The sequence below is a fragment of the Phascolarctos cinereus genome, unplaced genomic scaffold, assembly GCF_003287225.1.
Source record: "Phascolarctos cinereus isolate Bilbo 61053 unplaced genomic scaffold, phaCin_HiC Scaffold_4;HRSCAF=312, whole genome shotgun sequence".
Lineage (NCBI taxonomy): Eukaryota > Metazoa > Chordata > Mammalia > Diprotodontia > Phascolarctidae > Phascolarctos > Phascolarctos cinereus.
Genome location: NW_027555847.1, coordinates 208,001,137 through 208,027,455, shown reverse-complemented (window position 1 = coordinate 208,027,455; position 26,319 = coordinate 208,001,137). Strand labels below are relative to the sequence as shown.

The window sequence follows — 26,319 nt, the reverse complement described above, 5'->3', positions numbered from 1 at the left end:
AATACTGGGACCTAGCTGGTGCCAACTCAATAAAATTCAGGCCTATAGAAAACCCTGAAACAGGATCTGGTCCCTTCTGTTAGCCAGGATAGAATATAGCCAATTTGCATAGCAAGTAGCTTTTGGTAAAAGTTCAAGAAATATATCATTTACTAGTTTAAAAACAACAACAGCATATGAGCTGCATGAATGGAATAATTATGTCTATTCTCTATCATTGCTCTTATTATGGGATCATCAAAATAATAATAATAATAATAATAATAATAATAATAATAATAGTAGCAAAGTGCTTTGCAAAGATCTTATTTTATCCTTACAACCTTCATTTTACAACTGAGGAAACTGAGGCTGAGAGAGGTTAAGGGGCTTGCCCAGGGTCACAAGCTAGTAAGTGTCTGAAGCTAGATTTGAACTCACATCTTCCTGACTCCAAGTCTAGCATTCACTGCTTCACCCAGAGCTGGAAGGAATCTCAGTTCAACTTTCTTGTTTTACAGATGAGGAAATCGAGACTCATGAAGGTTAAGTCACTTGACCAAAATAACATAAGGGAATAAGTAGCAGAAACAGGATTTGAGCTTAATTAGTACTCTTTCTACTATGCAGAACCTTGCTGCCTCATGACCTTTGTTTGTTAACAAGACCTTAGTCAATTCCTGGAAATTAAGTCTGTCAGTTACCCTCAAACTAGTTTAGCCTGTCTGCTGAGATGGATGGTTTTATCAGGAAATAGCATACTGAACTCATGAAGATATATGAACTCATGAAGAGGAGCCTTTCTGACCCATTTATTAAGTGCCTTTATGGAGCTTTGTGGGCAGATTGAGCTGATACCCCATAATCTTCCATTTTGGTTTTGATGTCCTCTTCATTGATGTAGATAGGTTGATTCAGACTCGTATAATAGTAAAATAAAAGTGTTAGTCAAGTCTTATTGGAGTAAGATCCTCTAGAAATCTAGAATAAGGGCCTCCTCTGGAGGAATTGGGCTCTAGAACAGGTCATACTATGTGTCTGATCCTAAAACATGTCATCCAGGGGAAAAGAGGTTAAAATGCATACTAGCCATTTTGTAAGGAAAAGAACGTTACAAAAAGAAGATAACATGGAACCTGGAATTGAGGGAGGGGAAGGTGGGGAATTCCTTGGGTTTGGGGCAGGGACGTGGGGGTTTGTAAATTGACTATGAATGTAAGAGTCAAATTTTTTTCTAAAGAATTAATTGAACACTAGTGATTGTGTGATCTGACTTCTTTGATCTACGGTGTCCTTGTCTGAAAAAGAGGGAGATTACTCCACTTGCAGTGGAGAAACAGTGTGGTCACATGGGATAGAGAAAGGCTTTGGAATCAGAAATACATGGATTTAAATCCAGTCTCTGGCACCTACTGGCTGTGATGCCCTGGGTAAGTCACTTAACTTTTTAATGTCGCCTAGCAACTCTGTTAGACTATATAAATCACAGAGAAATTGCTTATTTGCATTGGTAGATAAAATTTTCTCTCAAGAGTTTCTTCTACTGAAGAAATCATTGCATCACAGATCTAGTGCCCCCTAACCCCTTGCAGATAGGATTGTTTTCAGGAAAATACCTTAAAATACTATATAACTTTTGATTTATTATTTTCCTCCAGTAGAATGTAAACTCCTTGAGGGCAGGAACTATTTTCTTCATATCTTTTCATGTTCAGCACCTAGCGCAATAGGATGTATGAGGTATTTCAGGAGGACTAACACCTCTGGTGTGGGAGCTGCTGAGCCCTTTTCAGGCTTGCTCATCCACCTTTGGTGTCTGCCTGTTTCACCTAATTATTACCTGTGGCTCTAAGAACCTGTAGTTTGCCATATCCTAGTAAAACCACCCATCTCAGCAGATGGGCTAAACTAGTTTGAGGGTAACTGACAGGCTTCAAACCTGTCAGTGAGTTAGGGGGATATCTACTCCAAGCATGTGAAGACTTTCTCCATAGGAATGGGCAGGTAAGAACAGTTTGTTCCAATGGCCATGAAGGAAGCTGAAGCAGGTACTGAGGAGCACTTAGAGCTTGATCAGACATCAAAGACACCAGGGTCATCCACTTCATTCCAGGTCATCTCCAGTCATGCTGACTTTTGTTCTGCCACTGAACTTCAACGACTCAGGGAGAGAGAATAAGGATGAGAAAGAGAGACTTTGTGCAACTCTGCCTCACTTAAATCCATATCATGTGCAAATCAAGTCAAGACATCATCCATGATATCATTGGTCTTCTTCAAAAAGGAAGAATGAACAACAAAAACCTAGCAGAATGCCTTATCCTGAGAAGGTTTTTTAAATATATGGTTTTTTAAAAAAAGTGAATTGGATTAAATTGGCTCAGCTACTGAGTGTCTATTGTAACATAATGGAAATGGGGTTTTAGAGTCACAAGAGGTGAGTTCAATGGCTCTGTGACCTGGGTCACTTAACCTTTCTGTTCTTTTTTCCTCATCTGTAGAATGTGTGTGTATATATATATATATATATGTATATATGTAAGTGTTAGTAGTGTATACACACATATATATACACACACACATATTATATATATATACACACACATACATACACATATAAAATGATGGCGCAGTGAATAAAGTGTTGTGCCTGGAGTTAGAAAGGCTCCTCTTCATGAGTTCATTTCTGGCCTCAGACACTTATTAGCTGTCTGTTCCTGGGCAAGTCACTTAACCCTGTTTACCTCAGTTTCCTCATCTGTAAAATGAGCTGGTGAAGGAAATGGCAAACCACTCCAGTATCTTTGCCAAGGAAATCCCAAATGGGGTCCTGATGAGTCAGACATAACTGAACAACAATAATCTATGTATATCTGTACATATATGTATTTATGTATATATGTGTATGTGTATGTATGTATGTATATGTACAACATAAATACAAGGTAATTTTTAGTTAAGTGAAGTAGATAGAATGCCAGACCTGGAGTCAAGAATCTGGCCTCAGATTTACTAGCTGTATAACCCTGGAAGTTACTTAACCTCTGCCTCAGTTACCTTATCTATAAAACTAGGATAATAATAACATTTACCTCCAAGGCTTATGGTGAAGATGTAATGAAATATTTGTAAAGTGATTTACAAACCTTAACATGTTGTATAAATGCTAGCAATCATCATTATTAGCTATCATTAATTTCCAGTAGGGATCAGGAAAGGCCTCAGATAAGAAGTGCTACTTGAGCTGAGGTTTGAAAGAAACTAGAAAATCTAGACTTTATAACAATAGTTAATAGTTATATAGTATTTACTATGTGCCAGGCTCTGCACTTTGTGCCTTACGTTATCTCATTTGACCCTCAAAACAACCCTGGGAAGTAGTTGCCATTTTGCAGATGAAGAAACTGAGGTTCAGTGACTTGCCCAGGGTCACACACAGGTAGTAAGTGTCCTAGACTGGATTTGAACTTCAGGCCCAGAGCTCTATCCACTGAACAATATTCCCAATCCTTCTTAATTATAGTACCTTCCCTCTGCTGATTATATTCAATTTGTCCTGTGTGTATCTTGTTTGTCCATTTTTGTTGTTGTTGAGTTGTTTCAGTCATGTCCAACTCTTCATGGCCCAATTTGGGATTTTCTTGGCAAAGATACTGGAGTGGTTTGCCATTTCCTTCTCTAGCTTATTTTCCAGATGAGGCAACTGAGGCAAAGAGGGTTGAGTGACTTGCCCAGGGTCACATAGCCAGTGTCTGAGGCCAGATTTGAACTCACTAAGATGAATCTTCCTGACTCCAGGCTGGGCACTGTATCCATCGTGCCACCTAGGTTTCCCTTCTTTGCCCACAGTTGTTTATATATTTTCCTTTTATTTATTAGGCTGGGAGCTTCTTGAGAGCAGGGACTTTTTTTTTTTTTTGCATTTCTTTGTATCCCCAGTGCTTGACATAGTGCCTGGCACATAGCAGGTGCTGAATAAAGGTTTATTGACTAGAACACGTGTGATGAGGGAGTACTTCAATACATGAGGAACAGTTTGTGCAAAGGCATAGAATTCATAAAGGGGGGTAATATATAATAAGGCTGCAAAGGGAGCTTGAGACCAGGTTGTGAAAAGCTTAAAATGCCAAACAGAACATCTTCTATTTGATTCTGGAGGTGATAGGGAGCTACAAGGCCTAGCAGAGCAAGGGAATGACATAGACCTAAGTTTTAGGAAAAATCACTTTGGTACCTCAGTGAATTTAATATGTAAACAGATGTCAGCTATTACTATTTTCTGATTCTTCTTTAGATATTGCTTCCTATGTGTGGGACTTAAGATAACTGACCAGATTCTTCATAATCTAGGGACAGTTTTAATTGTAACAGAAACCTCTTCATTTCTAAGCCCTGGCAAGGCAATGGCTCATTTAGGAGTTAGTCCATAAGAGGCATTTATTAAATGCTTGTGTAGAAAATCCTCTGGCCTCACTCTCCCAGAGCAAGGCCCAGCTATATATCACCCCCACAGGGTTCTAGGGCAACCCTGAGAGGTTGGAGTATCAGCTTAATCCCCATTCTGGTATGTTCCCACTACTATTAATTAACTATTCATTTAATCAGTTAGCTTTGATTAGTTTTTACAAAAAGAATTCTAGGATTTTGCACGAACAGAAGTATAAACATTCCTCCTGTCTCCCAATACCAGGGAGGCACACTATCTTCTAAACCATTGCTTCTCTGAGGAGAGTAGACTATATAGCATTGGTTCCATGAAGTTTATGACCCAATGCAGCATCCCTGCTGGATGAGTACCTATATTAGCTAGCAATAGACTGGATGCCTTAGGTTCCTGTTCATTCCTATGCTGGACTGGCTTCAAAACCTGGCCTGAGCTCCACACCCAGATCTCAACTGCCATTCTCCTTTATCTAAAACAAGAAAGACAAAGAACTGAGGCCCGTATTCAGGCCTCCTGCCTGTGGCCCCTGATGGGGAGGGCCTCTTTCTTTAAGCATTGATTCTCTTCTCTCACCTAAATGCTGCCAGAGAGGAAAATATCAGCCCCAAAAGGAGGAAGGTGCTCTGAGTGACTGGCCTTTTGAATACTTCTTGTTCTGGCTGTGTACCTAATCTGAAAGATTCCTCTTCATACATGGCTAGAAGACAATGATGAGTTGTAGGATGTCTCTGCATGCTCCTAATCTCCCCAAGGCACTTCCACTGTGCATCAAAATGATGCACAAAGTAGGCTTCTTAGTCTCTTCTAGGTGAGAGATTTTATCAGCATTGCCCAATTTCACCCTTATTATAGCCAGGCACTTTGCTAAGTGCTGCGGGTATGAAGAACAGCAGAAACAGTCCCTGCTCTCAAGGAGCTCTCATTCTAATAGGGGAGTTAACATATAAATGTCTAAGATATATACAGTTACCCCTTCCATATCATGGTGCCCTACCTCAGCCCCCACCACAATCTGGGAAATCTGTGTAGAACTTTTTAGCCCCCCCTCAATACCAGAGAAGAAGTCTGAATTTTTTCTTTTTCTTTTATGAGGTGTTTACAATGCCTTATTGTAAAATTTGAGTTGATTATTTGGTCATAGTCTCTGTGTCATCTTCTGGCCTGCACGTGTCATCTATGGCCTCTGCAAAACTCTCCCCAAATTCCTATTTAATTTCTTATGGGGAAAGTCTCAGTGTGGAAGGGATAACTGTACTGAGGAGACTGAAGATATGAGAAGGGAAGGCATTAGCAGGGTACTGGGAAAGGCACCTTAGAAAAGTTAGGATTTGAGCTTGAAGGAAGCCAGGGAATCTGAGAGGTAGTAGTCAACTGGGGGAAGCCTTCCAGGCACAGAGGACAGCCAGGAAGAAGACACATGAACAAGCAATGCAGTGTTGTATATGAGGAATAGCAAATGGGCCAGTGCAGCTGGACAGGAAAGTGTGAAGGAGAGGAGTAAAGTATAAAGAGAAGACTGAGGAGGTAAGAAGGGGTCAGGTCATAAGGAGCTTTAAATGCTAGCAGAGGAGTTTATATTTGATTCTAGAGGCAATAGGAAGAACTAGGGTTTATTGACTTGGGGAGGGAAGATATGCTTTAGGAAAATAATTTTGATGGTTGAATAGGGGGTGTATTAGTGTGGGGTGAGACTTAAGGCAAGGCAATCAGTTGAGTCTCTTTAAGTAGTCCATGGGAACCTGAATAAGGATTGTGGCTGTTGTGAATGGAGAGTACATACAAGAGACATAGAGATAAGAGAGGACATACAAGACAAGATAGGGAAATTAGAAATTTAATTAAAATTTCATTAATATAGATTTATCTAATATTACTGTAATAGCTTAGTAAGTAGAAAGGATCTTGGAGATCAATTAATCCATCCCCTCAGAGGAGGAAACTTGAGGCCCAGAGAAACTGACTTGGCCAAGTTCACACCTGGAAACCGTTGGCTGAGCCAGGAGTCACTGTCAAAGCTGGTGCATAAACAGGTCTCCTTGGCTCTTTCCACTGTGGCATGTGCTGCTGCTCAGCATAACAAAAGGATTCATACAGTCCTTTGGAAATTATCACAGTGGACTTTGCTTTACACTGTACATGTGTTTCAATAACCTGTGGATGTGGCCAAGGTGCATCTCAAATGCAGTTTAAGTGATAATAGGAATACAGCATGGTCCTGTTAACAACGTCTAATCCTATTTCAGATTTGGCTTTTCTCAGCCTGCTGAGGGCAGCCACATTCTTGGTTGCTTATATTTAGCCTCACATCATGATGCCATAATTGTCTTCAAAATGTCTTTGTTTTATCACACCTATCATTCCAACACCTGTGCCCTGGCTTTTGTATGGATACTTTAGGAGCAGGAGATGGCTGCTTTGTCTTGAAAATGGGATAGAAAAAAAAAAAAAGAAAAAATCCTGACAGTTCCTGCTGACTGTTCAAATGGCTCTGCCATAAAGACTCGTTCAAACAAAGATATGTTGCTCTTTGAGCAGAATCTGGTTTTCAGGCTACCTGGACTACACAGCTGGAACACATGAGCTTAATGGACTAAGAAGGTCTTAAAGCGGTCACTGGGTAAGACTCTTAGGAGGTTTTAAAAATCAGCTTTTCCATAGTTTTTTTTCCATGGCTTTTTGTTTTGTTTTGTTTTTCTTGGCAAATGTGACCTCCATAAAGGAAAGCCAATCATTTAGGTGAGGTGGTTCTGCTTAGTTTCTCCTCCCTACATATTTTATGCAGTATACTTTATTAGGTACTGTCTTTTGCATTTCTTTGTATCCTCAGTGCTTAGCACAGTGCCTGGCATGTAGTAGGTGCTTAATAAATGCTTGTTGACTGACTGACATTTTGTTGTTGTCTTGGCTGTGTGACCTTGGGCAACTAATACACTGTAGCCCTCTATATTAGATTCCTTTCTGCCAAAGGAGGATAATGACATCTCTCACACCTTCCTTTTACATGAGAAGTCAGTCAATAAATATTAATCAATCCATCAATCTAGAAACATTTTTTTGTGTTGTTTTGTTTTTGCTAGGCAATGGGGTTAAGTGACTTGTCCAGGGTCACACAGCTAGTAAGTGTTATGTGTCTGAGGTCGGCTTTGAACTCAGGTCCTCCTGAATCCAGGGCTGGTGCTCTATCCACTGCGCCACCTAGCTGCCCCTCAAGAAACATTTATTAAGGACCTATGATGTGTCTGGCACTGGAGATACAAAGAAAGATGAAAGATAGGCCATCGCTAGGAGCTCACAATTTAATGGGGAAAATGTTTTAAAAAGGATGAAAGATTATCTCAATATGAGTTATCATTTTTCGTAGTGCCTAGCAAGCAGTGTCTCAAAGTCTAGCTCTTCAGTCTTCAGAGGTCTCTCAAGACTATAGGAGACTGGGGATGGGGTAAGAGAATATTCTAGAGGTTGCTTGTCTTGACTGGAGACATGGAGCCTCTTTGTATCCAGCTGTAACACAGCACTGTATAAGGGTTACTCTCTGCCACTACAGTTTCAATTGATTTCTGACCTCGTGGAAGCTTGCTTAAGAAGCACATTGCCCTTCCCATCTTCCAGTCAGGTTTCAGTTCTCAATATCTGGTTGGGTTGTGGTAAATCTGTTTCCCTCTCCCCACCTCTGTACTTGAGTCTTGTGCTTTCCTCCTTCATCAGCATCCCCTACAGAAGAGCCTCTAGTTTTTACTCTCAGTAGTACCTTGGGCCCCCTGTGCTTTTTGGGGGCCATTTAGGTGGGATTATTAAAATTATCTCGAGCTGCTCTCCTTGACACCCAGTGTAGTCAGTCAACATTTATTAAATACTGTTGTGACCGGTGACATCTGATATTAACTAAGGAAACAAAAATTCAAGCTTCTGAGGATATTATTAAGCAATGCATACCAGTTACATAACAAATCAGGACCAAGGTTCCTCAGCTTGTCACAGGACAATACAGAGGGAGACAGATTTTCATGCATTATGTGAACTAGCAAGTCATGATTCCAAAAGATTTGAGTAGTAACTTATTTTTATTACAAGAGATAGCAGAAAGACATGTATGCTGAGTCCCCTTTTGTGTGGAATACAAAGGAGGCCAGCTGGCCACATTGTCAATTAAAAGAAAACAATTAACTGGATACTTACTAATTGTGTGACCCTAGGCAAGTCATTTTATCCTGTTTGTCTCAGTTTCCTCATTTGTAAAATGAGATAGAGAAGGAAATGGCAAACCACTCCAGTGTCTTTGCAAAGAAAACCCCAAATAGGGTCACAAAGAGTCAGATGCCACTGAAAAACTACTGAAAAACCAGGATACAAGATTAGGTAATCTGATTTCTAATTGGAGGAAAGATTAAAAACTTTCTGAGTTGGGAGGGGGAGAGTGAACAGGTACAGTTCTCTGAAATCAGAAAAAGAGGTATCTCGCTCTTCCCAAGTATCTGCGAATAATCAAAGGAACATGGAAACAATAAGCAATTGACCGTCATGGGGCCAGTTTTCAGTTAAGACATATGGGTTGCTTGAGATATGTAATTGTGCGAAAATTCCTTTCATCAATATTTGGGTCTGACTGGGTTCCTGGTCTGCATTACTTAAGTCCTCAGTTAAGGATCTCTAAGCAGCAGGTAGAGGTAGTCCAGCCTTCCAGCCATGCCAGGCTAGGTTCAAACAATGCAATAAAGTTTTCTCACAATTCCCACAACTGAATAAAATTTTCTCACAAGACAGAAATTAGACTAGACCCATAATTGAGTAGAAAGGGAACTGAGCTAGACCCAAAATTGAGTCACAAGATGGAGTCAGTGTGGTTCACCCAGCTCCCACACTATATTCCACGTGTTCTAGGGGTTTGGAGTACATCCAGATGTACTTTGCAAACACTGGGGATACAAAGAAAAGCCTGCCTTCAAGGCATTCACATTCTAATGGGGAAACAGCATATACATAAATAGGTATATATCTGTGTATATATAAAAGATGTATATAAGATATACATATATGTATGTTAAATTTATACATACATATGCATATGCACATATGTGTGTGCATATATATACATATATGTATATATGTATATATATATATATATATATTTGTTGTTGTTGTTTAGTCATTTTAGTTGTGTCCAACTCTTCTTGATTTATTTGGGCTTTTCTCGGCAAAGATACTGGAATGGTTTGCCATTTCCTTTTCTAGTTCATTTTACAGATGGAGACCTGAGGCAACTAGGGTTAAGTGATTTGCCCAGGGTCACACAGCTAGTAAGTATCTGAGGACAGATTTGCACCCAAGAAGATGAGTCTTCCTGATTCCAGGCCCAGTGCTCTATCCACTGTGCCACCTAGCTGCCCAGTCTATGCATATATGCATGCATGTGTATGTGCATGCATGTATGTTATGTATGAAAGGAATCTCAGAGGAAAGGCACTAGCAACCAGGAATACTGGGAAAGTCCTCCTAAAGAAGATGAGATTTGAGCTGAATCTTGAAGGAAGACTAAGAAGCCAATATTAGGAGGGAGAACATCCTAGCAGCCGTTTACAAAGGCATGGACATGGGACATGGGCATGTTGTATTTGAGGAACTTGGAAGAAGGCCAGTCTAGCAGGATTATTGCATTCAAATAGTAAATGTAAAAAGACTAGAGGGGCAGTTAGGTGGATAGAGCACCGGTCTTGGAGTCAGGAGGACCTGTGTTCAAATCCCACTTCAGATACATAACACTTACTAGTTGTGTGGCTCTGGGCAAGTCACTTAACCCCAATTTCCTTGCCTCCCCCCCCAAAAAAAGACTAGAAAGGTAGAAAGGAGTCAGATTGTGATGAGTTTTAAATGCCAAACAAAGCACTTTGTGTTTGACCTTGGAGGTAATAAAAGAGCCATTAGATTACATGGGTTCCCAAAGTGGGAACTGCCCCCTGGGGGGTGCTAGAACAATCCAGGGGGACTGTAGTAGTTTGAAATGAAGCAGATTTAAAAAAAAAAAGCTAAAGGGTTGAAGAAAGTAGATATCCAAGTGGGGCGCTGAATAAATTTTTTTTAAGGAGATGGTAGGCCAAATAAGTTTGAGAGCCTCTGTCTGGAATTTCTTGAGTTGGAGGTACTCCTACTTAGTGGTCTGATCTAAGCTTAACAAAACCACCCAGGCAGCTGAACTAAGGATGAATTGAAATGGAGAGAGGCTTGAGGCAGAGAGTTCAGTTAGAAGGCTATTACAAGAATCCCAGCAAAGGTGATGAGAATGTACATTAAAATTAATGGCTGTGTCAGCAGAGGGAAGGGGACATATATAAGAAATAGTGTGAAGCTAGAAATGACAAGATAGTGGAGGGAGCAGCAGGGAGCCAAGCACTCTACCAGTGTTGCTGCATGCCAGGAAGGAGAAGACGTAGACAGTCCCTGCTACACTTATTCTCTGGTTAGAAAAAGGAAATAGTTTCCCACAAATAGATTAAAAATCAGGGACAAGAATGCTGAGGTGGGAAATAGTTATTCATCAAGAGATCATCCTGCAGGTGGGGAGTTTAGAGTAGAGTGTAGAAAGGAATTGGGAAGAACGGTAGAAGGGGAGAGGAAGAAGGAAGGGAGATGGCATGTGTAAAGTAGCATCATGCAGTGGGCAGAGCCAAGGATTGGATTCTACTTGAATGTGCCATCTACAGCCATAAAACCTTTAGCAAATAATTTAATCTCTTTGAATCTTAGTTTTATTGTCTATAAAATGGGGGTAGTATCTGCCTTTTTAAATTCACAGAACAGTCAGTCCTTTGAGTGTTAAGTGCCTACTATGTACTAGCCACTGTGCTAAGTGCTGGGAATACAAAGAAAGGCAAAAGCCAGTCCATGTCCTTAAGGAGCTCATAGTGTAATGGGAGAGACAAGGTGCAATCAACTATGGACAAACAAGATATAAACAGGTCACCCACTACCTCCTTGACCTTTGTCTTGCCGCTGGACTTCAGTGACTCTGGAGGAGACAATGAGGTTTACAACTTTGTGCAACTCTGCCACACTTCAATTAAATCTGATTCATGCACAAGTCAAGACATCACCCTCATGATGTCATTGATCTGCTTGAGAATGAAGGATAAATTGCAAATCATTTCAGAAGGAGAGCACTATAATTAAGAAGGAATGGAAAAAGCTTCTTGTAGAAAGTGGGACTTCACTTGAGACTCGAAGGAAGCCCCAGAAACCGGGAGGCAGAAATGAAGAGAGACAGAATTCCATTCATGGAGTATGGCCAGTGAAAATGCTTAGAGTTGGAGATGGAGTGACAGGAACAGTGATAGGGCCAATGTCAACAGATCATAGAGTCTGTGGAGGGGGGGAGTAAGATGTAAGAAGACTGGAAAGGTAGGAAGGTGCCAGGTTATGAAGGGCTTTGAAATCCAAACAGAGGATTTTATGTTATACCCCGGAGGAAACAAGAAGCCACTGGAGTTTGTTGAATTTGAAGGAGTGATGTGGTCAGACCTGCTCTTGGAGTGGGGAGAGACTGGAGTTAATTCAGTGCTATGATATCAACAGTATCATAGCATATGTGTGCTATGTGACAAGAGTTGTTATGAAGTTAGAAACAACAGGATTTGGCAACAGATTGGATGTAAGGGATGAAAGACGTGTGGAGTTGAGGGTGACACCTAGATTGTGAACCTGGGTGACTGGGAGGATGGAGGTACTTTTGAGGGTAATGGAGAAGTTAGAAAGAGGGGGAAGATGAATTCAGTTTTAGACATATCAAGTTTGAAATATCTGAGACATCCAATTTAAGATGTCCAATAGATAGTTGGTGATATGAGACTGAAGGTCAGGAGAGAGGTTAGGGCTGGACAAGTATATCTGAGAATCACCTACATAGAAATGATAATTGAATGTATGGGAACTGATGAGATCACCGAGCAAAATAGTATAGAGGAAGAAGACAAGGGAACCCAGGACCAAATCTTGGGAGACACCCAGGGTTAGAAGATATAACCTGGATGACTTGTCAGCAAAGGTGACTGAGGACAATTTAGACAGGTAGGAAGAAAATCAAGAGAAAACAGTGTCCAAGAACAATGAATCAAGATATATTCTCTCTCTCTCTCTCTCTCTCTCTCTCTCTCTCTCTCTCTCTCTCTCTCTCTCTGTCTCTCTGTCTCTGTCTCTCTGTTTCTGTCTCTGTCTCTCCCCCTCCCTCCCTCCCTCCTTCCCACCTCTCTTCTCTTCTCTCTCTGTCTCTATCTCTCTTTGTGTCTGTCTGTCTGTCTGTCTCTTTCTCTCTCTCTCTCTCTCTCTCTCACACACACACACACACACACACACACACACACACACCCCTCCTTCTCTCTAGAAGCTCCAGTCCTGGAATTCCTGAACTTGAAATTACCCATGAGGCAACTCCCAAAGCTTCTCTGGCTCAAAGATTAAGATTCTGGGACCCTATTGCCCAAGGAATTAAAAATCTCCACTCATCTACATAAGAAGTTGAGGAGTTGAGGATCCCTAAACTGACCTCTTGGGCCATCTGCAAGCACATCTAATTTGACATATATTTTTAAATTTCAATTTTATTTTATTTTTAGTTGCAAATTCTCTGCCCACCCTTCCCACTTCCCTACTCATTGAGAAGACAAGAAAAACAAAATTTGTTACAAATATATATAGTCATGCAAAATTAAACTCTGCATTAACCTTCCAAAAAAAGGAAAGAAAAGAAAATACACTTCAGTCTGCACTCTTGAGTCCATTAGCTCTCTATCTAGAGGTGGATAGCATTTTTCAGCATGAGTCCTTTGGAACTGTGGTTAGTCATTGTTTTGATCAGAGTTACTAAGTCATTCAAAATTATCTTTACAGTGCTGCTGTTATAATATACATTGTTCTCCTGGTTCTCTTCCTTTCAGTTTGTATCAGTTCATAAGAGTCTTCCCAGGTTTTTCTGATACCATTCCTTTGATCATTTCTTATAGCACCATAGTATTCCATCACATTCACATACCATAACTTGTTCAGCCATTCTATAATTGATGGGCAATCCTTTTCAGTTTCCAATTCTTTGCCATTAGAAAAAGAAATGCTATAAATAATTTTGTAGATATGAGGACCTTTCTTCTTCACTTTGATTTCTCATGGGGTCTGGACCTAGTAGTGGTATTGCTGGGTATATTTCTGCTGCAATTTGCCATTAACTGTCCATGGTCGGGGTGGTGCAAACTGTACATGCATTCAGGTTATCTCTTTCATTTGATTTCTGAAGTAGCATTGGGTCTAAACTAGAGGAAGAGTGATACTAGCCCAATATAACACATAAGAAGAGAGATTTTAGAAGTAGTTTTCGGCAAATTTGTATCCCACATTATATCTTTGAAGCTGACTGTCACTGCTGGATAAAGTTCAAAAAAGAAGCTGGCTTAGGGAGTGGGCATTTAAAGCCATATCTGAGTATGGAATATCACCCAGTGAATGAAACATAAGATATGTGTAACCAGTACAATCTGCTGAAGTCTTCGAAGGTCTTAGATTTATTTGGAATGTTTATTACACCCACATTCCAACTCTTCTAATTTTATTTCCTTAACTGTCAATTAGCAACCAAAAGCAATTCAGCTGTTACATTCAAGAACTGGCTTTTTTTTTTAAACACACATAAATCTGTGAAAGCTTCAATTCTCTTATGACTCTTGCTCATGGAATAAAGAATCTGTGATTAGAAAAATTCTCTCAAATGTTGGTTTCTAGGGCCAAGAATCCAGATAAACATTTTCTTCGTGTGTTTGCATTTGTTTTGCCAAGAATGTTTGTCTGAGCTCTGAAATGCCATGGTGATGAGCACCATAGAAACAGATACATGATATAATTCTTAAGTGGCAACTTAGTTAGAGACCAAAAATCAAAACTTTTTTTTTTCTTGAACACCGTTGATAGTTTGCGTGGCAATTGCTGAGGACGTCACCAGCATCAGAAGGAGACTATCAGTCTTATCAATGTGTGTATCCCCTCCAACAATGCAGATTGCATCCCATCCATACCAACTCAGTTGGGTCAACCCCCCTCAGCATTTATATTCTTTTTTCCAAAGCAAGAATAATGATTGAAAAGGACTTGTGGAAGCATATCCACATGGACTTAGATGAATGTTATGCTCTGAGGAGATAGTTTTTGGGATGATGGGAAATCACTGATATTACTAAGTATTATAATTTCTCTTTACATTTTTATAAAATAAAACTAATCTCTTCCTTTTTCATTCACATGTCATAGATATTCAATAATCATTCCTCATTTAATTGACACCATTATAGAAATTCAATTCAACTCAACAAACAATTATTAAGTACCTGTGATGCTACGGGATACAGAGTATCAGAGTCTCTTTCTTTAAGGAACTTCCATTCTAATTAGTTATTCCATTCAAATTAACTTTCCATATAACTGATGTTTTCCTCTTTGAGCCCCAAAACATAAAATCTTAAACATTTTTATGGAAATCACTTTAAACTATGACTAATTTTCTGCCTTTTAAAAAATCAATCAACAAGAATTTATTTAGTGCCTATTATGTGATACAAAGACAAAAATCAGTTGCCTCCTGTTTACCTAAGGTAGAGCATATCTTCTATTGGAGGAGATAATGCATACAGATAATATCTCTGGCTGGCAGCAATGGGTTTGTCATCAGGCAGAGACTCTTCCCTGACTTCTTAAATAGAATATCTTGAGCATAATTTATCCTTTCTTGCCTTATGATTAGCATGTAAAAATCAATTATTATACAGTAATGTTGCCCTTAGGAACCATTTAAATTTATAGAGGATTTTGCAGCTCTCTTACTTGGTGCTCCCGGCTACCATGGCTTTCAGGCTTTTTTAGTTTTTTTTTTAATAGCTTTTCTGTCTCTTTCCTTACTATTTGGCTGTCATTTTCCAAATCTATAGCAATTTCCTTTAACCTGTAAATACTACTCCAGATGATATGGCTTGGGAAACCTAATGACCAAGTTTGTGATTATTATGTCTAAAAAATGTGATAGAACAGAACTAAATTTGTAAAAATAAGAGCTACTCCCCAGTTGATAAATGGTCAAGGTTATGAACAGTCAGGTTTCAGAAGAAGAAATCAAAGCTATTAATAGCCACATGAAGAGATGCTCTAAATCACTACTGATTATAATTGGAATGCAAATTAAAACAACTCTTGAGGTACCCACCTCACACCTATCAAATTGGCTAACGTGACAGAAAAAGAAAATAACAAATTACTAGAGGGGATGTGGAAAAATTGGGACACTAATGCACTGTTGGTGGAGTTATGAACTAGTCCAACCACTCTGGAGAACAATTTGGAACTATGCCCAAAGGGCAATCAAACTGTGCATACCCTTTGACCCAGTAATACCACTAATAGGTCTATATCCCAAAGAGATCAAAGGGAAGGAAAAAGGACTTATTTGTACAAAAATATTTATAGCAGCTCATTTTGTTGTGGCAAAGAATTGGAAATTGAGGGGATATCCATCAATTGGGGAATGGTTGAGCAAGTTGTGGCATCTGATTGTGGTGGAATATGATTGTGCTATAAGAAATAATGAGCAGGATGATTTCAGAAAAACCTGGGAAAACTTATATGAAATGAAAAGTGAAATGAGCAGAACCAGGAGAACATTGTATATGGTAACAGTAATATCGTAAAGACAATCAACATTAAATGACTGCCCCAAATGGAATCATGAAGAATCAGACATGACTGAACAACAGCAGCAAGGTACTAGGCATTGTACTTAGTGCCTAGGGATGCAAAAAGGTAAAAGGCACAATCTGTTGGGGATAACAACAAGTGAACAAATATATAAAACAATATGCAGGATAAGTAGGAAATAGTTAAAAGAAGGAAGGTACTAGAATTAAGAGAGATTGGAGAAGGTATCTTATTTGGGACTTAAAAGAAACCAGGAAAGCCAGTAGACTGAGATGAGGAGAGAGAACATTCCAGGAATGGGGTACAGCCAGAGAAAATGTCCTGAGCATTTCACCACCTATAAGATGGGGGGGGGGAGAGATTGTAGTAGATATTGTATAAGGTCCATATAAAAATCAAACCTAGGATTCATATCAAATTTTAAGATATGCCAAGAACTTTACAAATATTATCTCATTTGATCTGCACAACAACTCCATGAGGTAAGTACTGTTATTATCCTCATTATACAGATGAGGAAACTGAGGTAGACAGTAATTTGTAAGTAACTTGCCCAAGGTCACACAGCTAGTAAATGCCTGAGGCTGGATTTAAACTCAGATTATCCTGGCCCTAGGTCCATCTAGGTCCACACATAAATGGTGTGCTAAATTATTTTCCTAATTATGTTTAATATGATCATACATGTATAGCCTATATCAGATTGCATGCCGTCTTGGGGGGGGTGAAGGGAGGGGGAAATTTAGAACTCAAAATCTTATAAAAGTAAATGTTGAAAACTAGAAAGAAATAAATAAAATTTTTAAAAAATTAAGAAAAAGAAAGAAAAAAAAATAATTTTCCTAAAGCATTAGTTGGACTATGTCATTCTCTGACTCTACAGACTTCAGTAGCTTCTTATTACATATGGGAGAAAATATAAACTCTTTGGTTGGCATTTAAAGCCCTTTACAACCTACCCCCAATTTATTTTTCCACCTTATTATACATTACTCTTATTCCCACACTCTGTGGTCTTTCCAAACTGTTCTTGCTGTTCTTCTGTCTACCATCTCTCTGCCTCTGTATCTGATGTCCCGTATGCCTGGGATGCACTATCTCCAGGCCTCCTCTTTTTTCAAAGTTCAATACAAGCATCACCTTTTCCAGGAAACCTTCCGTGATCCTCTCTAATTTACTACTCTCCCTCCCAAAATTACTTAATTTTTAATGCATTCTGTATATACTTGTTTATGTATATGTTGTCTCTCCTGATTGTAAGCTCCTTGAGGGCAGAGATTGTTTAGTTTTTGTATTCCCAGTGCATGTACCATAGTGCCTGGCACTTTGTAGGGGCTTTAAACATACATATTGGCTGTTAATTGCAGAGTGCTGTGCAGAATGTTATGGGAGCTACAAAGGTCAGATAAGATCCTGCCTTCCCTTATTGTCTAATAGGGAGATACAGCATTGACCCAAATAACTAGAATCCTAATTAGTACATGATAAGTGCATCAGAAAGATGTGAGACTTGTTGAAATTTCCATGGAGGGGGAATATCTCCTCGCCATGAGGTCTGTAGGTCTAGGGGGTGGGGGGAGTCAAAAAGCAAGAAGCCAGACTGAAAGGAAATTTGTTAGTGCACTGAGGAAGATTGCTTGGGCTGATAGCAGCTTCAGCTTCTTAGGGTAAAGATTGGCTTTTTATAGCTTTTTAAGCTTGTTTAGAGTACATAGCCAATCAGTGGTCTGTCATAGTGGAAAAGGAAGTTGGGAAGCTTGCATTCCTTGGGATCAGAGATGTTACTAAAGGCTAGGTGTGTTCCAATGGGAAATGCATTTCTCAGTCTTATCAGAATTCTCTGTATTGTCAAGAGATATCTAAGATTGTGGAGACCCCTCTTTAAAGTAGAATCACTCTTATTTATATTGTTGTTGCCAATTAGGAGGGAAGTAAAGTACAACTCTCCCTACCCAGATGTTTTCCTTGCTCTCAGAGGTTACTTTATCTGAGGAAAATATGTTTCCTCAAAACTTACAATACTCAGATACATCTGTCTCCTCCACTGATTTAAGGAATAGGAAAAAGTAATACGTGAAGGAATCAGGAAAGGTTTCTTATAGTAAGCAGCATTGGAGCTGGATTTTAAAAGATGGGTAAAAAACTTTCAACAGCCAGAGAGTTAGGGAGGGTATTACAAGCATAGGGAACAGCATGAGGAAAGGCACTGAAATGGGAAAGTATATGGTATGTATAGATGATGGCAGATTGTCCAGACTAGCAGAAGGATAGAAGTTGTAGTAGAAAGTTCAGTTTCTTTCCATTTTTAAATGAGCTTAATAACTACTCAGCTCACAGATTTGTTGAAAAAATGAAATGAGATAACACATTTGAGAGTAGCCAATCATTATTACTGCCCTCTTTCAATTTAGTGATTTGCTAATGGCAATATTCCTCCAGGCAAGCCATTAGAATGGAAAACTGCTTATATTAGTCTGTTTCAGCTCATTATAGTTTACATTTTAAGTTACTGGGAGAGGCATGTGTGAGTGTGTGTATATTTGCCAGTATGCCTACCAACGAGCTGTAATTCACCTAGACATAGCTCAGCAGACAGACCCCTAGTTTGAAGCCAGTTAGTGAGTGTATAAGTCATCCAGCACTCACTCTTTCATAGGCTGTTAAATTTTAGTTTTTGATGGAAGAAGGGAAACCATGGACTGCATTTCTTGCAGCCCAATTTCCAAGACCTATAGGATATAAAAACCCTTGGCCTTATTTTAGGTACAGGTCCTCGCAGTCATTTATATAGCACCTACTATGTTCCAGGATTATAAGTTTTATGTGTGCTTTACAAATATTATCTCCTATGATCCTCCTAACAGCCCTGGGAGATAGCTGCTATTATTATCCCCATTTTTGTTGTTGTTCAGTCATTTCAGTTGTGTCCAGTTTGTGACCCCATATGGGGTTGTCTTGGCAAAGATACTGGAGTGGGTGCTTTGCCATTTCTTTTTCCAGCTTATTTTCCAGATGAAGAAAGTGAGGCAAAGAGGTGAAGTGACTTGCCCAGGGTCATACAGCTAGCAAGTGTCTGAGGCTGGATTTGAATTCAGCAAGATGAGTCTTCCTGACTCCAGACCCAACATGTATTCACTATGCCACCTAGCTTCCCTTATCCCCATGTTACAATTGAAGAAACTAAGACAAGCAGCATTTAAGTGACTCATCCAGGGTAACACATCTAATACGTATCTGAGGCAGGATTTGAATTCTGATCTTCCTGACTCCAAGACTCCTCCACTCTATACCAGGCTACCTCTTGAGCTTTGGAAACCCGGAGGAACTTGGGAAATTTGCCCAAAGAGAAGAGAAAAATCTCAAAGAATCTAAGATTGGGTATGGAATTTGATTTTGGATTCAAGGTCAGTGGTGGGAAAGTGGTATGAAAAGGAAGATAAAGAGGGATTACTTTGATGTTACAGAATCACAGAATTTTAGAGTTGGACCTACCTAGCCATCTATTTAATCAACTCATACTCAAAAGGAATCCTTGCTACAACATGCCTGATGAGTCATTGTCCAGTCTCAGCATGAAAAACTCCAAGGAGAGGGAATCCTCACCTTTTGAGGCAGCTGCTTCAATGTTTGGGCGGCTCAAGCTATTAGGAAGTTTCTCTTGGCATTCTAGTCTAAATTTACCTCTTTTCAACTCCCACCCACCATTGTTACTGGTTCTGCCCTCTGAGGCCAAATAGAACAAGTCTAATCCTTTCTTCACATCAGAGCTTTTCAAACACTTGAAGATAGCTCTCAAGTCTCCCCCACCACCACCCCACCCCAGATTTTCTCTATTCCCACATCCTTCACTTTAGCTCTTGGACTCAAGGCCCTTCATTATTCTAGCTGATCTACTCATAATACTCCTCAGTTAGGCAATGTTCTTTTTTTTTTTAAAGTTCTGAACTTAAGAAATAAGACAAGCATTTGTGTAACAAAGTAGAATAGAAAAAAAGAATTGCACATGAAACGCATGTCTGTTGTGTACAACTTGCTTTTCCTTTTAAATATATAATAGTTATCCTATAATTTTCTTTTTTTTCTTCCCTCCCCTCACTGTAGATGGTTACCATTACACATACACAGACACAGAGACAGACACACATATACATGCTTCTATTTATTAGTTCTTTCTCTGGATGCAGATAGTGTCTTCCTTCATAGGTCCTTTGTAGATAATTTGGCTATTTATAATAGTAAATAGTAAAATATAGAATAGTAAATAGTAAAAATGACTTAGTCACTTACAGTTGTGCTTAAAACAATGTAGTTACTATATACAACATTCTCTTGGTTCTGTTCATTTCACTCTTCATTATTTTGTGTCTTTCCATGTTTTTCTGAAATCATTGAGCTCATCATTTCTTATAGCACAGTGGGATTCCATCACAATCATATACCACAATTTGTTTAGCCATTCTCCAGTTCACAGGTTTCCTGACAATTTCTAGTTCTTTGCCACCACAAAGAGAGCTGCTATAAATATTTTAGGGCATAAAAGTTCTTTTCATTTTCCCCATATCTTCTTGGGAAACAGACTTAATAGTGGTGTTGCTGAGTTAAAGGCTATGGGCATTTTAATAACTCATAGGGTATAATTCCAGATAACCAATGTCCTTCTTAAACTGTGATGTCCAGAATTGAACACAGTATTCAAGAGGAGGTCTAAAGGAGGCAGAATACAGTGACAGGATTACTTCCCTATTCCTTAAGGCTTTGTCTATCAACACAGCCCAAGATGGTGTGAATTTTTGGCTGCCATATCACACTTCTGACTTGTGTTCAGCTTGTAGTCCACTGGTATTTCCAGATTGTTTCCAAAACAATTGCTTTCCAGAATTACTACCCAACAGCTGCAAAATCCTCTGAGGCTACCTCACCTTATATGATAGATTTGTTAGCAAAAAGCTTTGTGAAAATAGAATTTTTATAAATGGAATAATTTTCTCCTCAAGTCAGATCCCTTGATCTTTTACACATGCAGTAGGGAGGCTGTTTATGCAACACCTGTAGTAAAGCAATGCATTCTTAAGCCATTTTATGGAGAACTCGCAGAAGGCAAGTACTCACACTGAGATCGGAAGAAGTAGTTCAAGGACACTCTCAACGTCTCTCTGAAGAACTTTAGTAACAATTGTGAGATATAGGAGATGCTGGCACATGACCACTCAGCATGGCGTGCCTGCATCAAAAAAGGTGCTGTGCTCTATGAGTAAAACAAAACTGCAGTAGTTCAAAAGAAAGGTGAGATGCACAAATTTAGAGACATCTGCATCCCAAATGTTCAAATGGAATATTTGTACCCAACCCGTGGTAGAGCCTTAATGGTCTGATCAGCCACAGTTGGACACGCTGTACCTAAACCCCAACATCATGGTGTCAGCTATGAAGGATGAACAACAATATCTCCCTTGTTGAGAGGCAGACTATGGTTGTGGATGGAAAGCTCTCTCTAGAGTCAGAAAGACCTGGTTTCAAATCCTGATACTGACACAGAGCCTTGGGGCCCATCTGCATTAGTAGAGGGAGTTTCCTTATGGGAAATTCCTAATACTAATGAAATCATATCTCTTCCCCCATCCTCCAATCTCTTCCTCCTCCTTATTACTCCCTCCCCACCAAATCTATTGTATAAGTTTGGATTTTTATGCAGTAGACTTTCTTTAAAAAATAAAGCTCATTCATATTTTCTGAGGACCTACGACAACGTATTGTAATGTAATGGGTAATGCCCTGGATATGGACTCAGGAAGACCTTGGTTCACATGTGACCTCAAATCACTCACTTGCCTTGGGCAAGGCATTTAAATGCCAGGGCCTCAGTTTCTCCATTCACAAATGGAGGGGATTGGACTTGATGATCTCTGAGATTCCTTCCAGCTGTAAGTCTAAGACTCCTGTGATCTCATGTTTTTCAGGAGATGAGCAGTCAGCAATTTCAGCCCACTGCTCTAATTGAGAAGATCAGACCAAAACCATGCTAATGATTTTTGTGGAATTAGCTTCAGATATTTATTTTTTGTTTGTTTGTTTTGATTATTTTATAAGCCTCTTGGTAGGGGTGGGAGTGGGTGGTGGGTTTGGTTTTTAGTTACTTTCATTTCTCCAGTTTTATAATTTCATAGACTTGATGTGGATCTCAGGAGGAAGCTAGGGTTTCATTACTATCTGAGCTCTGGGTTTGGGTTTTTTTTTTTTTTGCATATTTTGACTGGCTTATTTGATCATCAGAATTCCTCCTGGGATCAATCCTGCACTTGCTGGGCTCATGCTGGTTAAATCTGTGATACATCACATTCTATGGCCCCTCATTAATAACCCAGACAGTCTGGGTGCCCATGAGAGTAGCAGATCATGAGGAATGCCACAGTACAGAGAGAGAATGGGCTAACATGACTCCAAGGATAAATCAAGCTAATGATCTCATTAGGCATTCAAGATGAAAATTAAATGTCTGTGGATATTAACAGTGAAAATCTTCCTGAGAAAATGTCTTGTGCTGGCCTCCCTTCAAAAGATTGGAGAAATGGTAATAGCTCCTAACAGGAAAACTACTGTTTCTAATAAATATATGGGGTTTTTTTTCTCCTTTTTTTGATTGTTTATTTTTAGTTTTTAACATTCACTTCCACAAGATTTTGAGTTTTAAATTTTCTCCCCCTCCCACTCCTCTCCCCCCAGCCAAGATAGCATGCAATCTGATATAGGCTCTACTTACACATTCACATTAAGCGTATTTTCCCATTAGTCATGATGTAAAGAACAATTAGAACTAATGGGAGGAACCACAAGAATGAAGTAATAAAACAAAACAGCAAAGGAAAAGGAGAGCAAATAGTATGCATCTACCTACACTCAGACTCCATAGTTATTTCTTTAGATGTGGATAGCAATTTCCATCCTGAATCTTTTGGAGTTGTCTTAGATTCTTGCATTGCTGTGAAGAGCCAACTCAATCAAAGTCAGTCATCGCACAATGTGGCTGTTAGTGTGTACAATGTTCTCCTAGTTCTGCTCATTTTCACTCAGCATCAGTTCATATACATCTTTCCAGGTTTGTTTGTTTGTTTTTGAAGTCTACCTGCTGATCATTTCTTATAGCACAATAGTATTCTGTTACATTCATATACCCCAGCTTGTATTCCCCAATCGATGGCATCCCTTCAATTTCCAGTTCTTGGCCACCACAAAAAGAGCTGTTATAAATATTTTTGTACATGTGGGTCCTTTTCCCATTTTTATGATCTCTTTGGAATACAGACCGAGAAGTGGTATTGCTGGATCAAAGGATATGCACACTTTTATAGCTCTTTGGGTATAGTTCCAAATTGCTCTCCAAAATGGTTTGATCATTTCATTACTCCACTAACAATGCATTAGTGTTCCAATTTTCCCACATCTTATCCAACATTTATCATTGTCCTATTTTGTCATAATAGGTGTGATGTGGTACCTCAGAGTCGTTTTGATTTGCATTTCTCTAATCAATAGTAATTTAGAACATTTGTTCTTAAGACTACAGATAGCTTTAGTTCCTTCCTCTGAGAACTGCCTGTTCATATCCTTTTACCATTTATCAATTGGGGAATGACTTGTATTCTTATAAATTTGACTTAGTTCTCTATATATTTTAGAAATGAGGCCTTTATCAGAGACACTGGTTGTAAAAATTCTTTCCCAGTTTTTTGCTTCCCTCCTAGTCTTGGATGCATTGGCTTTGTCTACGCAAAAACTTTTCAATTTAATATAATCAAAATTATCTGTTTTGCATTTCATAGTGTTCTCTTGTTTGGTCATAAATTCTTCCCTTCTTCATAGATCTTAAAGGTAAACTATTTCTTGCTCTTCTAGTTTGCTTATAGTATCAGTCTTTATATCTAAATCCTGTACCCATTTTGACTTTGTCTTGGTATAGGGTGTAAGATGTTGGTCTATGCCAAGTTTTTGCCATACATTTTTCCAATTTTCCCAGCAGTTTTTGTTAAATAGTGGTTTCTTATCCCAGAAGCTGGAGTCTTTGGATTTATCAAATAGTAGATTAGTATAGTTATTGACTATTGTGTCTCACATACCTAACCTATTCCACTGATCCACCACTCTTATTTCTTAGCCATTACCAAGTTGCTTTGATGATTGCTTATTATATAATTGAAGATCTGGTACAGCTAGGCTACCTTCTGTTGCATTTCTTTTCATTAATTCCCTTGATATTCTGGACTTTTTGTTCTTCCAGATGAATTTTGTTGTTCTTCTTTCTAGCTCTATAAAATAATTTTTTGGTAGTTTGATTGGCATGGTGCTGAGTAAGTAAATTTAGATAGAATTATCATTTTTATTATATTAGCTCAGCCTACCCATAAGCAACTGATATTTTTCTAATTATTTAGATCTGACTTTATTTGTGTGAGAAGTGTTTTATAATTATGTTAACATAGATAGTTCCTGATTTTGTTTTGGCAGGTAGACTCCCAAATATTTTATAATGTCTGCATTAATTTTAAATGGAATTTTTCTTTCTCTCTCTTGCTATTGAGCTTTGTTAGTAATATGTAGAAATGCTGATAATTTGTGTAGGTTTATTTTATATCCTGCAACTTTGCTAAATTTATTTATTATTTCAAGTAATTTTTTACTTGATTCTCTAAATATACCATCATATCATCTGCAAAGAGTGATAGCTTTGTTTCTTCTTTGCCTATTCTAATTCCTTCAATTTCTTTTTCTTCCCTAATTGCCTCAGCTAACATTTCTAGCAAAATATTGAATAACAGTGCTGATAGTGGACATCTTTGTTTTACCCCAATCTTATTGGAAATGCTTTTAGCTTTAGCTTTACCCATTGCATATAATGCTTGCTGATGGTTTTTGATAGATGCTATCTATCATTTTAAGGAAGACTTCATTTATTCCTATGCTCTGTAGTGTTTTTAATAGGAATGGGTGTTATATTTTGTCAAATGCATTTTCTGCATCTATTGCGATAATCATATGATTTCTGTTAGTTTTGTTATTGATATGGTCAACTATGCTGATAGTTTTCCTAATATTGAACCAGCCCTGCATTCCCAGCATAAATCCTACCTGGTCATAGTGTATTATCCTTGAGATTAGTTGTTGTAATATCTTTGCTAATATTTTATTTAAAATTTTTGCATCTATATTCATGAGGGAAATCGGTCTAAAATTTTCTTTCTCTGTTTTGGCTCTTCCTGGTTTAGGAATCAGTACCATATTTGAATCATAAAAAGAATTTGGTAGGACTCCTTCACCTATTTTCCAAATAGTTTATATAGTATTGGAATTAGTTGTTCTTTAAATGTTTGATAGAATTCATTTGTAAATCCATCTGGCCTTGGAGATTTTTTTTTTAGGGAATTCATTGATGGCTTCTTCAATTTCTTTTTCTGAAATGTAGTTAAGTGTTTTATTTCTTCTTCCATTAATCTGGGCAATTTATATTTTTGTAAATATTCATCCATTTCACTAAAGTTGTCAAATTTATTGGCATACAGTTGGTCAAAATAGCTCTTAATTATTGTTTTGATTTCCTCTTCAGTGGTGGTAAATTCACCCTTTTCATTTTTGATGCTAGTAATTAACCAAATTAACCAAAGATTTATCTATTTTTTTTTCATAAAATCAGCTCTTAATTTTATTTATTAGCTCAATAGTTTTCTTAATTTCAATTTTATTAATCTCTCCTTTGGTTTTCAGATTCTAATTTAGCATTTAATTGGGGATTTTCAATTTATTGCTTTCTAGCTTTTCTGGCTTTTTTAGTTGCATGCCCAATTCATTGATCTCTTTTTTCTCCATTTTATTCATGTAAGCATTTAGAGATATAAAACTTCCCCAAATGACTGCTTTTGCTGCATCCCATAAGTTTGGTATGTTGTCTCATTATTGTCATTCTCTTGGATGAAATTATTGATTGTTTCTATGATTTGTTGTTGGACCCACTCATTCTTTAGGGTTTCCAATTAATTTTTAGTCTATCTTTCCATGATCCTTTATTACATGTAATTTTTATTTCATCATGATCTGAAAAGGATACATCTAATATTTCTGCCTTTCTGCATTGGATTGTGAAGTTCTACTAAATAGGTGTTAATAGTCCTTCCTTCTCTGCCTTCACCCCCGACCTG

At 38.5% G+C, this 26,319-nt stretch overlaps 1 protein-coding gene across 2 annotated transcripts in view; it reads left to right on the top strand.

Moving 5' to 3' along the window:
• The window catches only part of SYT17 (synaptotagmin 17), an 87,680-nt gene that overhangs the window by 57,272 nt on the left and 4,089 nt on the right, over positions 1-26,319 (top strand). The window lies entirely within an intron of this gene.